Raw genomic sequence first — 13344 nt, forward strand, 5'->3', positions numbered from 1 at the left:
TGATAGAATGCTTAAGGACACAGTAGGTGAGGGTTTATTTCCTATCAATAAAAAAATCCCTATTGTTGAGTTTGAAACCCCTGAAGATTAATTTATTTTTATTGACCTGAACAATGACAACAAAGACCCTACTATCAATGTGCTGCAAACTACCAAGGATGGGGCACTGGATTTCTATAGGGTAATAAAATGGATATTTCTTGAGGTCAAGGAAATAAAAGATTAATTAAAATTATTGAAGCCATGAACAATGGTAAGCTTAGCTCTCTCCCTAATAATTTGAGGGAGCTGACAAAAGAGGTTAGTGATGATGAAGCCATTACTAATTCTTATGGCTCTAATTTTAAAGTGGTGGAGGCTAGGTTAAAAGATCTAGAGAAGATATTTTCTAGTTTGGAGGGTACCCTCAAGAAAATTGGGGAGTAGAGTCATAAAATCCTCAAGTCCTCTATTGAACACCTAAATATTCTGCTTGTCAAGTTGGGGCGGGTCAAAAAGGATAAATCTATTGTTGAATCTATGGAAGACAAGGATACGAGCCCTAAATATGCGTATGTCATCCGAGGTAAGAGAACATGTGTAAGTACTAGGAATAAGTTGTTGTGTGCTAACAAGGAGATTGAAGAAATTAAGAATGCAGCTGCCTCTATGGATCAAGTTGAGTTGGAAGCTGCAGATCTCCTAAAAAGTTTTACTTAGGTTTATTTCTTGGTGGATCCCCCTTTATCCCTTATGCACATGTGTGTTATCCTTTTCTTGGTTTTTAGTCCTTCATTGGTTTTTTGTCTATTTGCCAACTATCTTATCTTTTTGGGTCTATAAGGTTTAATCTTATTTATGTAATGTTGCAAATGGTTTCGTGGTCCCTTCAAAACCTTCTTTTCACTTAATCAAAAACATATTATTTATAAACTAACAGAACTAACATGTATGATTATCTATGTTTTAAATCCAAAGCAAGTAAAATAACTCTTAATTAAAGAAAAAACACAAACATACCCTTCTTTCTTTCTTTCTGTCTATACATTACTTATATAATGTTTAAATATGTAAATATTATTAAAACCCATATAAAATAAATAAATAAATCTTAAATATATAAAATAACATTCTAGGAAATGTTTGTGTGTATGCATTCATTACATAAACAATATCTCCATATGTACAAATTATATTATTCTAATTTTAAAAAATATATATTTCTTATTCTTATATGTATGAGAGAAATACTAACACAACTATCTTTAGAAAAAATTATGTCAAAGACACTCAAAGATACATTCTTGAGGTTTCTATTTTTTATTGGATTTATGTATTAATGATAGACATCCTAAGAATGACCAATCAAAATCACAAGTTTTTTAAGATTTAGAGTTGAGAAAAAAATGGTCCATTATGTGGAAAGAGTGACAATATGTAATAGAGTGGTGAGGGCTTTCTTGGAAACACAAAAAAGTGTGCCAAGTTTGGTGGCCTATGCATGGATAGGAGCATGTACATGTGGTGGGCTCAAACAAAGGGTAGTAGGGAGGAGCTACTAGCATCATAAACATGGGATGACGAAAGGAAATAAAGTCTATGAATCAACATAAGTGTCGTAGCTTTGAGACATTTACTTTATGCCTTAGACTCAATTTGGATGTGCATGATACAAATGATATTTGTGAAGATAATAAAAATAGATTATAAGAGGATAATAAAACCCCTTTATAAATAATAAATATTTCCCTACCTAATGCCAATCCTAGACAACACATTGCCCATAGATTGGCCTTGGAGAAGGATAAGAAATGGAAAGTTCTCAACTCCAAAATAGGAAACAATTATTATTTTAAAGTTAATCTTGAAAAAATAACTCTTCTCATTAACCAATTAGGTCTAGAGAATAAGGAAATAATGTGGAATTATGATGAAGTCCTAGCGAGGTCCATAGAGTGTTTAGATAACTTAGAGACCATAGAGAGGGATATGATTCATGTCTTGAATAAAGTCCCTTCTCTTAATACTCTAAGATTGTTAGATAAAAATGATCCTTTAGAGAATGAGAAAAGATGGATTGAGATTAAAAAAATAAAGGTTAAGAAAAGGAAATTAAGCAATAGGACTAAGTCAAAACCTTATCCTAAGAGTGGGAGATAGAAAGGGATAGTGGAATAAAGGGAGTGAAGGACTTATATAGAAGAGGGATAAAAAAAAAAAGAGAGAGAGGAGAAAGAATGGATTGAGGGATAGGTATAAATGGAAGGAGTGGGAGATGTAGATATAGAAAGATATGAGCATAACAATGGAGAGAGGAAGAAAGTGAGGGAGAGACCTAGAGAGGTGAAATAGGTGAGAGAGCGAAAGAGATGGGGGTAAGGATGGATGAGATAGATAGAGAGGGATAGAGGAATAAAGGTAGTGAGAGACATGGAGAGAGAATAAGAGAGGAATAGTGAGGGACCTAGAGAAGAAGAGTTGAGCGAGGTGAGAAAGGCAGGATGGAGATTGATGTAGATAGAGAGGGGAGTAACTATAAAGGTGATAGATGGAGAGGTGAGAGAGGTAAATAAATGGGGGTAAGGATCATGGAGAGGGAGATAAAGATGTATAGGAGAATAAAGGGGAGAGAGAGAGAGAGAGAGAGAGAGAGAGAGAGAGAGAGAGAACTCAACATGTAGAGAGGGAGAGAGAGAGGGAGAGGAAGAGGCAAATAGATATTTGTATAGGGTGACATAGAGAGATAGAAAGGGATATGGAAAGGAGATAGATAGGGGTTGGAAAGAGATGGAGAGATAAGGAGAGAGATATATAGAGAGATAGATGTAGAGAAAGATATAGATAGAAAGAGATAGAGAAGAATGAGAGGGAGATAGAGAGAGAGAGAGAGAGAGAGAGAGAGAGAGAGAGAGAGAGAGAGAGAGAGAGAGAGAGAGAGAGAGAGAGAGAGAGAGAGAGAATAGTATTAAGAGGGAAAGAGAGAGATAGTGGGAGACATAAAGTGAATAAGAGAGAGGTAGATATAATGATATATAGACAGAGAGGGGGGACAAGGAGATAAAGATAGATGTAGAGAGAAAGAGGGGGCGAGGGCAAGAGTGATAGACAAAAGAGGTGATTGAGATAAGTAATAGAGAGAGATAGAGAGTAAATAAAAAATGCAAAGTCAAAATATATAAAGTATAAATGTTAATAAAATAATAATAATTTAAAATAAATAATAGTAAACTTACCATATAATAAGCTTATTAAGTTAATAACATATTTGATCAATCTTAAATTTGTATAAAAAAAATAAGTCAAGCATACAATGGTAAAGGGTTACATTTTTATCTTCTATTTAAAAATTATTTGGTTGAATTTGATTTGTTTTAGTGGCAAGGTTAGTTCTCTAATACGAAATCATTGAGTCAAACACTATATTTGAATGGTTATTAATAGTCTAATCTCCCACAATTACAATACATTAGTGAATGTAAAATAGTCAGATAATCTCCCACAATAACAAAACATAAGTACAAAACTGAAAGTTTCATAGCCGTACCAGTCTCAAAAACTCATGCTACCAGAACAGACTGTTTATATATAACCCTCCTAAATCCCTAACTACAAAGGACTGACAAGTGTTATACATCTCATTAGATACAAAACTATGACATTATGCAAAATGACTAATAGTTCACATCCATGCAACCCATCCCATGGGGCCTTCTATCCAGACTAGCCTTTGGTAATCTCTCATCCTGGTTGAGTATATCATTTATTGGCGAATCAGGACTCTATTGCCTCTGATTTCCTCCAAAAGGGCATCTAGAACATTGACAAAGGGTGTACCTTGAGCATTGAGCCTATGCCATGTGTAGCCGTGAGAGAGCTCATGTACAAAGATCTTAGTATGGTCGTCACTCAGAAATCTCTGGAACTTCTCCCTTTTCAACCTAATTACTAAGTCCACCTGAGAAGAGACAAAATAATGTGTGAGTCTACAAAAAGTCTCATTAAGGATACTCTCTTTTCCTTGAAACCTATCTTCATTTCTTATCTTCCATATATACCAAAGAATTTCACATGATAACAAATTCCAAAATAAATTGTTGTCTTTTTTGAGGCCTTTAATATAACCAGTAACAATATCAAGAAGATTAACATGCAATGGAAATGATAAACCAAACATTAACCAGATTTCCTTAGCAATAATACAATAAAACAAAATATGCCTTGTAGTTTAAATAACTTTACAGATGGTACAAAGCACATCTCTATTATGGTCAAATCTGATAGGAAGGTTAACAGTAATTAGTAGCCATCTAAAAATCTTCTCTTTAGGAGCTATCAGCTTGTTCCGTACTGATTTAAACAGCTTACCCCATTGCATGGGCGTCAAGTCAGTATACCAAAGAGAGTTAATGTGATTGAGAATTCAATCATTGTACATAAGAGAATTATAAACCGAGATGGATTTCAAATTACATAACTTAGTGTTGTCACACCAAGAGAGGTCAACAAACCTCTTATCAATAGTTACACATTTTTTGGGGAGTTGCAAGGAAAGACAAGCATTAAACATTATATTATAAGTTCTCCTATTGGAAACAAGAAGATGATACCTACTAGAGAGATCATTCCAAAAGATGAGACCATCATTTAAACAAATATCTTTAAAACAAAAAAGACCTCTGTTAGCCCAACTTTTGGCTGAGCAGTCTTGAGTGAGGGCTAGGGGTTTACCATTGTGGAATAGATTCCACCATATAGACCTTTCCCCACAAATGAGATCATCCCTACTAACCCAATTGTTAGATATGTTGTGCCTAACACTCTCCCACGCCTTCCAAATTGACTTGAACACCGATGAGCCCGTAGCAGAGTCATAGAAAATTCCAACTAAGAGGTCACTAAGAGAAAGGGATTTCCAAGATTTTACAGTCTTGGGAACACCCAACTTAATATTATTCCTAATAATAATCTTCCATGGATCATTTAAACAAATATCTTTAAAACAAAAAATACCTCTGTTAGCCCAACTTCTGGCTAAGCGGCCTTGAGTGAGGGCTAGGGGTTTACCATTGTGGAATAGATTCCACCATATAGACCTTTCCCCACAAATAAGCCTAGGAAGAATATTTTCCAATCTGATGGCTAGCATTTTGGCTAGAATTTTATAGGAGACATTGAGTAGAGTGATAGGTCTGCAGTTTTTTATGATGTCCTTATCCCCTTCTTTAGGAAGTAATTTAATAAGTCCTCTATTAATCTCATCCCCAAGGGAACCTTTCCCAGTGGCTTCCTTATACACTTCCAGCAAGTTGTTAGCAATCCAGTTGATATTGGCTTTGTAGAATTCAATGGATAACCCATCTGGGCTTGGGGCATTATCATTGTGAAGTGAGTTAATGGCACTTTTGATTTCCTCCACAGAAAAAGGTTGGTTTAGCCTCTAGTTATCTTTAGGTGAAAGGATCTTAGGGATGAGAGAGCAACATATCTTCCTAGCAATGATGGAGATGGGCAAGTCATAGGTTGTAAAGAGATTCTTGTAAAAGAAAAGGAATACTCCCATCATGCCATCCTCACTATAAATCTCTCTATCTTCATCTGACAACTTATCAATTATGTCTCTTGCTTGCATTTGTTTAAGATACTTAAAGAAAAATTTAGAACTCGAATCTCCCTGTTGTAGCCATTGTATTCTGGCTCTTGCCCTTGCTCCTAAAGATCTATTATGTTGCAGCTTCCTAAGTTTATTTCTAGCCAAAGCCACCGAATGGGCAAGAATTACATTACTCAGGTTAGATTGGATCTTTTCTTCTGCCTCTTACAGGTTTGATGTGAGGATAAGTTCAACCTGTCTCACATCCTTGGCTTTGTTTTTACCCATGGTATTAAGAACATTTTTCCAACTGATCATTGAGGCATTCCATCTTTCAATATGGGAATTAGAGTGAGAGTTCCATCTGTTAAAAATACTGGCAATGTGGAGGGCAGCAAGGATATCTTGATCTTCTAACAACTTTGTATTGAGAATAAATTTGTTACTGCCCTTTGTTTGTCCTTTGATAGCGTCTCTAAGGGAGAAATAGGCAATAATGGGGTGATGGGCAAAGAGAGGGGAAGGCCAGACTCTCACCGGATAGCCATCAAGATCACGAGCAAAGGAAAATAAATCTTTGTTGGCATAAAATATGTCAAGTCTGGAATAAATCCTACTTTGCCTTTTTTGGTAGTTGCACCAGGTAAACCAAATACCTTTGTGGGAAGATCTCATACCTTCTAACGGGTCATACAATCTCTTCATTCCTTTCATTTTGTCCCATATCATCTTCTCTCCTCCTTTCCAATCCACTTTTTAACCTCTCCTCTTATCCTCCTATCGCTCAATCATGTTAAAGTATCCTCCTATGATCCATGGGATGTCAGGTAAGAAAGCAACCATTGCCATAGATTATCTCTCTCCTTATAATCATTAGGGGCATAGACTATACAAATACCAAATATGTTATCACTGCTTTTAACAGAGACCCATACTGCTCTGCTACATGGGGGATACACTGGAGCACTAAATTGAGTCTCTCCATTTTGAATGTACAAGTATCACGGCTCCCCCTTTCCTCTTTTCATGTTTGGTATAAAACTTCAGAGCATCTTTCCAGACAAAATTTTGACCAACATCCAATGTGAAACTACGTGCCTTGATTTCTTGAAGCATAACAATGTCCAGTTCTCTATGTTGATTAAGCCTTCTTCTGACAATATATTTCCTGTCAGGAGATTCCAACTCCCAGACATTCCATGACATGCACTTCATAATCAACAACTTCTTAATTGTCTTCCTTAGCAGCATGGAAGCTGCTGAAGCACTTGCACATGCTAGATTTACGGTTAGATTTCTTATGCAATGGAGAGTTTTTATTTTTGGATCTTGGAGGTCTACCTCTTTTTCTCCTCGCATTAGTCTATGTTTCAGAAATTTCCTCATCCAAAACTCCTCTCTCCTGGACCCCCTCACTACTTGTGACCGAGTAGTTGGAAATAAGGTCTATCTCAACTTCGGACTCATGATTGCCCAGCAAGGAGTCATACTGCAGGCTATCACTCTCAGTTATGTCAACTTTGGCAAGAGTGGGGGAGTCGTTAGGGTTTGACCTACCAACTAGAGGGTCAACATGGATGATCTCATAGACCACATTGTCAGGATCAATCAAATTTTTAGAAACAGGGGGAAGACACCGTAGTATCAGTGTCTTGATAACAAGAAGGAAAATCTCCCTCCTCTCGGGAATCCATAGGATCAATCAAATCCTTAATTGGCTCAGACTAAGAATCAAGAATCTAAAATTGATTGGATTTTGGTAGAATAGGATCTTTGCCAAGAGGAGGGCCGATTCTCTCCGTCTTCCCCAAGCCAGAGGTACCCTGAACTACCCCCTCAAAAATCCTAATGATAGACTTCACTAGAGACTACATATCATTATTATCTGACAACTTACTCTCAGACAAAACTTCAAGAACATCTTCTTCACGGAGAAGCATTTCTGCACATATCCACACACCCTCTTTTTTCCAATGCGATTTGTTGTGCATTCTTCCTTCTTGACTGCTTCTGACACAGCATAACACGGAGGAGGGTCGACATTGAAGGTTCCAAAGATAGAAGAGCCATCAATAGAAAGAAGTACTACATATTTCTCACTCCAGAAGCCTGAAGTAGCTTTACTAATGGCATCTTTAAGAGAATCAAGTTTACCCACTAAGGGAGAGACACCACCCAGATTGGGGGCCAAAGAGGAAGGGTAACCATTAGATTTAGAAACATTATCGGTAGGGTTTTTAGAGGCCCTCTTCTTGGAATTAATAATAGGGAAGGATCTTCTAATGTGCCCTTTCTTGATACACATAAAACAAGCATTAAGTTCACCTAGGGTTTCAACAAGACAAGTAAACCGTTCATCTCCAAGATGAATGACAATAAATCTAGGAATATCTACACCAGTGTTAATAGAAACAAGAATGCAGGCATCCAGGTGAGGAACTAGGTTTGACAAGTGGTCTACCCTTATCATTCTGCCTATTGGTCCCACGATTTGAGGAATGAAATTCAAGAAAACGGGAGGAAGATTCTTAATTTGGATCTAACGGGGGCATGATAGAGCCAATATTTCCTCATTGTTAGTATCAAATGACCATTTAAGAGCCCTAAATGTGGTTTCCCCATGACCCAAAATTGTTTCTTAATAATTTCTGCCTAAGATTTATTGTCATTGAAGAAAATAATGAACAGACCTTTCTGAACCATTCTACAAAAAGAAAACTTAAACCCTAATTTATTTATCCAACATTTTTCATCTAGTCATCCATAAACTTCCTAGCTGGGCATCTATCAATGTCAGTAGCAATGAAGAAAATGGAAATATGTTGCAGCCTAGCCTTTTTGAAATCTATAGCCCTAGACATCGATTCATTAGGAAAAATGGACAAGTTAGGCAAAGGAGAGGGAGGGTTCTTACCAAGGTTTCCTCCACTACCATTGCTTGGTTCAGAATCACTTACTAGAGTATAAACTTGGCTTCATCCAGAACCTGCAAAGCCAAGCCAATAATGGCATCTCTAAAGGTTTTTCCATTAATTCCATCAGCCTCGGTCGTAGAAACCGATGGGTTGATCAAGTTAATGCTAGACCCTATTGATTGCTCGCCCATAAGGCAACATGTACAACAAAACAAGTAACAAAGTAAAACCACACTCAATAAATGTGAGTGAAATGAATGCAGGTAGAAGGGAAAAACAAGGGCCTTACCACCATGGAGGAAGTCTTACCACCTCCTCCACTATCAGGAGGGAAACTCGTTGTCGAGCCTGGAAGGACGGTCCATGTCGACGAAACCCTAGTTGTAGACCTCGCTCATCTCCCTCAGTTTCCTTCCGGTCCCCTACCTCAATCAAAATATTTGAGAATCTTGAGCCTACATATATAGATAATTTCAAATACCTATAGTCAAACCTTTAGTCTATTCATTCAAAGCTACAAAAATCACTAAATGAACTCAAAAAATCATAAATTCAAGATTGATCAAAATTGATTTCATTGATTTGCATCATTTATTTGTGAAGTATGTGAACCAATAATTTGTATCATCTTATATATATTAAGGTATACAACAATTGCAAATTAACACATGTAGGTCTCTCTCCTTGCTTCCATCCGTCTCATTTCATCTCTATAAATGAATAGTTACATTGTAAGATTTCTTATAAATTAATTTAAATAATATATTATACAAACATTAATTATATATTACATTTTTTATGTATTTAATTTAAATAATATTATGTATAAAAATATAAATTATATCATATTTTTATTTAATATTGTACATTAAATTCTATATAATATGGAACAATAAATACAATATAAATATTTATATCTCCATATGTTTTTGATAAAGATAAAGGAAATCTCCATATGTTATGAAGCCTTCCTTCTATTAAAAAAATTGAAAATTAAAAATTAAAAGGTAAAATTTTTAAAAATAAAAAAAATTGTTTTTTATTTTTCTGGTTTCGACTATGTGAGATTTTTACATAAAAACTCATACAGTCCAATCCAGAAAAATAAAAAACATATCAATATAGACTGTGGAAACTTCATGCATTCAATAAAAAAATCTACCAAACAAAAGAAACCAAATTGCTTTTCAAGTAAACTTTTAAAATAAAAGAATTAAAAAAACTAAATATAAAATTAACGCTATAAAGAAAGAATTCATATTATAGCCGAGATCAAAATGAGGCTTGTTTAATTTTCTCTCTTCATTCACATGGACAAAGCTGATTTGTTTCGTAATTATTTTGAAAGGAGTGAAAAAGGTATGGAAGAGTTGATTCGGGGCACAACTTATGATAAACACAAAACATGTTTGGCTTCGTTGTGTGGGTTCAAAGAACCTGAGTTAAAAAAGTTAAAAAATTGGAGGAAATGATCTGATGGTCACAAAGAGCCCAATAGTTTTGCATGCTTATCCTTGAATGTGAGCCCTTAATCTTGAAAGTTAAATTGTCTTTTTTAGATATAGGTATAAAAATACGCCTTTGAGGTAAATGAAGATAAAAAGATGTTCATAACAAATGGATGTAGCTATTCGAGCTCTATTAATAATGACAAAGGCCATATGCTTTGCTTCATAAGTATGGAGAAAATAACCATCTTGTGTGCAAGTGTACAAATTTTTTAACCTATGGAAATTCCAATATAGCTCACAAAGGAAATAATTTTCTAGAAAAAAATACAATTGAAGAGTCATCGAAGAAAGGTATACAAATTATACAATAGGAAAGACAAAGGAAAATAAGTTGCACAAGTAGGTAGCAATGTTCATATAACGATAGAAGTAAAGAGCCATATGGAATTCTTACCCCTTAAACCATATAATAACATTGAAAGTATAATAATTTCAAGATAATAACTTCATTTCAATATTTCATTGAATCCAAAGAAAATCACAATATTAATATAGAATATAAGATCAAATAGTCAAACATTCACATGAAAGTCGAGAGAAGAGAAAAAATTATCTCAAATGACTCTTTAATTATGTTTGAGAATATAAGCTTACTAAAATAATCTTAAATGACCATCTTTTTGCAATCTCTTCATAAAATAAGAAATATGAATATTGTTAAAAAAAATGAGAGCACGACCATGCAATTCCCTCCTCCAAACCCAATATCCAATTCCATAGGAAAAGATTAAAAAAACAAAAACAAAAGTTCATTAACATTGTCCCTCTTTTGATCAATACAAACTAATATGAAAATCTTGATTTGAAAAACATATTCACAAACTCGTGTAAAGTGTCATATTCAATGTATTCGCTAATTCCTTTTCTATTTAACTACAATCCAACAATACTAAGGCTATTACAAATGTAAAGTGTCAATCTTATAGACTATGATGGGAGTTAAGTAGATATAACCAACCTACACCAGCTCTAGTATGGTTGGGTGGTTGCTAAAAATATGATCTAACCATTAATCTTTAAAATTGATTTTCTTTAAAAGGAAGGTTTCACCTAACAATAGACATTCTCCCTTTCAAACTTGTAGTCTCTCAAATGAACATAACAAAAGAAAGACTTAGAACTCAAACTTTAAGATAATCCAAAGCAATCATTATCTTCTCTTTTCAACTAATCCTAAGGTTAGGTATTATATTAGAGTTATCTATCATGTTTACTTATTTTTTAATAATATTTTACCATTTACATCCATAGTCTATTCAAATGCTACATCAAAACATTTATAAATCAAGTCAATATAAAAACATAAAATACATACCAACTCATAATTAACTTTTAACATAAAATAAACTTATTGTTCCAGTCTTATTTTAATATAATTCTTTTTTAAATATAAAATTTTCATAATATTTAAATAATAAGTCAATTTAATAATACAGCTTTCTTGAATATTAGTTTATCACATATGAGAAAAATGACTAGTATTAAAGGACAAAAGTCGTCATGTTTGGTGAATGGGGCTTTACAAATCAATATATAACATATTCGAATTTGAATAAGTTAAAAACTGATGTAAAGTCATTGTAAGCTGATCAAGGCCGGCCTTCATATTTAATGGCTAATCTGTTCAAAGTCTTGGTCAATGCCATCTGAAATTGAACACAGATCAAAATGAAGATGTCTTAGTTTGTCCCCTACTCTTGTTTTTCTCTGTAGTCGGAGCTTACCATTCATCACATCCCATCATTTGTCTTTTTTATTTTATTTTGAGTGTTTGAGAGATATAGATCGACTATTGAGAGAGAGAATTACCTAGATAGTTTTTATTGCAAGCGTGGATCATTGAGGTCATTTTTTTGTACTACATGTTTTTGATTATTTGCCATACTTTGGTATGAATGTTGATGGAAAGAATTGGTATCCCTTGATCTATTTTTAACTTTGGTAGTACCTTTCTAGTGGAGATCTTTGATATGTATGTGCTTGAACATGTATATATTTTATACACGAAACTTGTGATTATAGTTTATAGGTTGTATATCATATTGGTAAGATTTTAATTAATGTTTTCATATCTTTTAAGGTATGGATTATTTGATGTATTAGAATTTGTTATTTCTATTTCTAGTCATATGTATTTTTTTGACAGTGTTTTAAAGCCTTTATTATCACTTTAAATTGACTATTTTGTTCTTTCGATTGGTACATCTTCAACTTGGTTTCTTCCTTTCCTTATATAGGTGGCATATTAGAGAGGTGGCATTTTAGAGGATGAGAGGAGTTCTTACTTGAGATAGTGGTAATCTTGGATACACTATTGTAGATATCTTGATGGAACACAAAAACATTATAGAGATTGATGTGGTTTTATGGATGGATGTGATGATGTATTTCATTAATTGACACCAATATGATGTACACAAGTGGGACAATGTTAAGAAAAAATGCATTATAAACCTTGCACAAGAATTTTATTTTTTTTATTGATGCAAAATAAATATTTATTTTTGGTGTATTTTAGGATGTGTTTATCCACACAAGTTATTATTTGGGTTTACTTGTAAATTTCTATTGTAATAATAGTAACACGTTTCCATCTATTCGTTGTGATCAATAATTTTATGTGCTCATGGTTTTCAGACATGTGTTTTAGATAATATCAATTAATAGTTTTGTATATTCTGGAACTATAAGAGGATTTTTACCCAACATGATGTAAAATAAAATAATTATATATAGTTAGGTATATTGCTAATAATTTTTACAATTGATAGTTGAAATTTTTGGCACTTTTAACTACCCAACCTATTGAAAGCATTTTGTCTCCAAGACCAAAAATTTTGGAAGTTAAAAACAAAAATTAATTGTGTTCTTTTCTTTTTGTTGGTTGGTACTCATAGTTTGATTTTTGATCCATCTTACAAAACTTCTGAGTCTCCTCAACTATTGAACGTTCGATTTTGTGACCTGAAGAGATAAAAATTTGAAAATGAGTGAAGGCCAAAATGTAAAGTCAAGACCACAAATTAATGTGCTTGGCTGCAAAAGATAATTAGATGAAATACCTGAGTAGATTTGTCGTCTGATTTTAATGTCTTGAAAGGTGTATCAAAGTATGCTAAGATGGAAGAATTGGTACATGAATTAAGACAAATAATTAAAAATAAGTGACTTCAATAATGGGAAGAAAGCAGAATTTAGAGTGTTTACATGCAGAATTGATAGTGAAAGTAAAGATGTAGAGATTTTCCTTTGTTTTACTCGGATCTTATGGCAGTGTTAGATTTGTCAAATTGGATTTCAACCATATGAAGGTATACATGCTAGATGGACTGATTACAATATCCATTGA

The sequence above is a fragment of the Cryptomeria japonica genome, unplaced genomic scaffold, assembly GCF_030272615.1.
Source record: "Cryptomeria japonica unplaced genomic scaffold, Sugi_1.0 HiC_scaffold_221, whole genome shotgun sequence".
Lineage (NCBI taxonomy): Eukaryota > Viridiplantae > Streptophyta > Pinopsida > Cupressales > Cupressaceae > Cryptomeria > Cryptomeria japonica.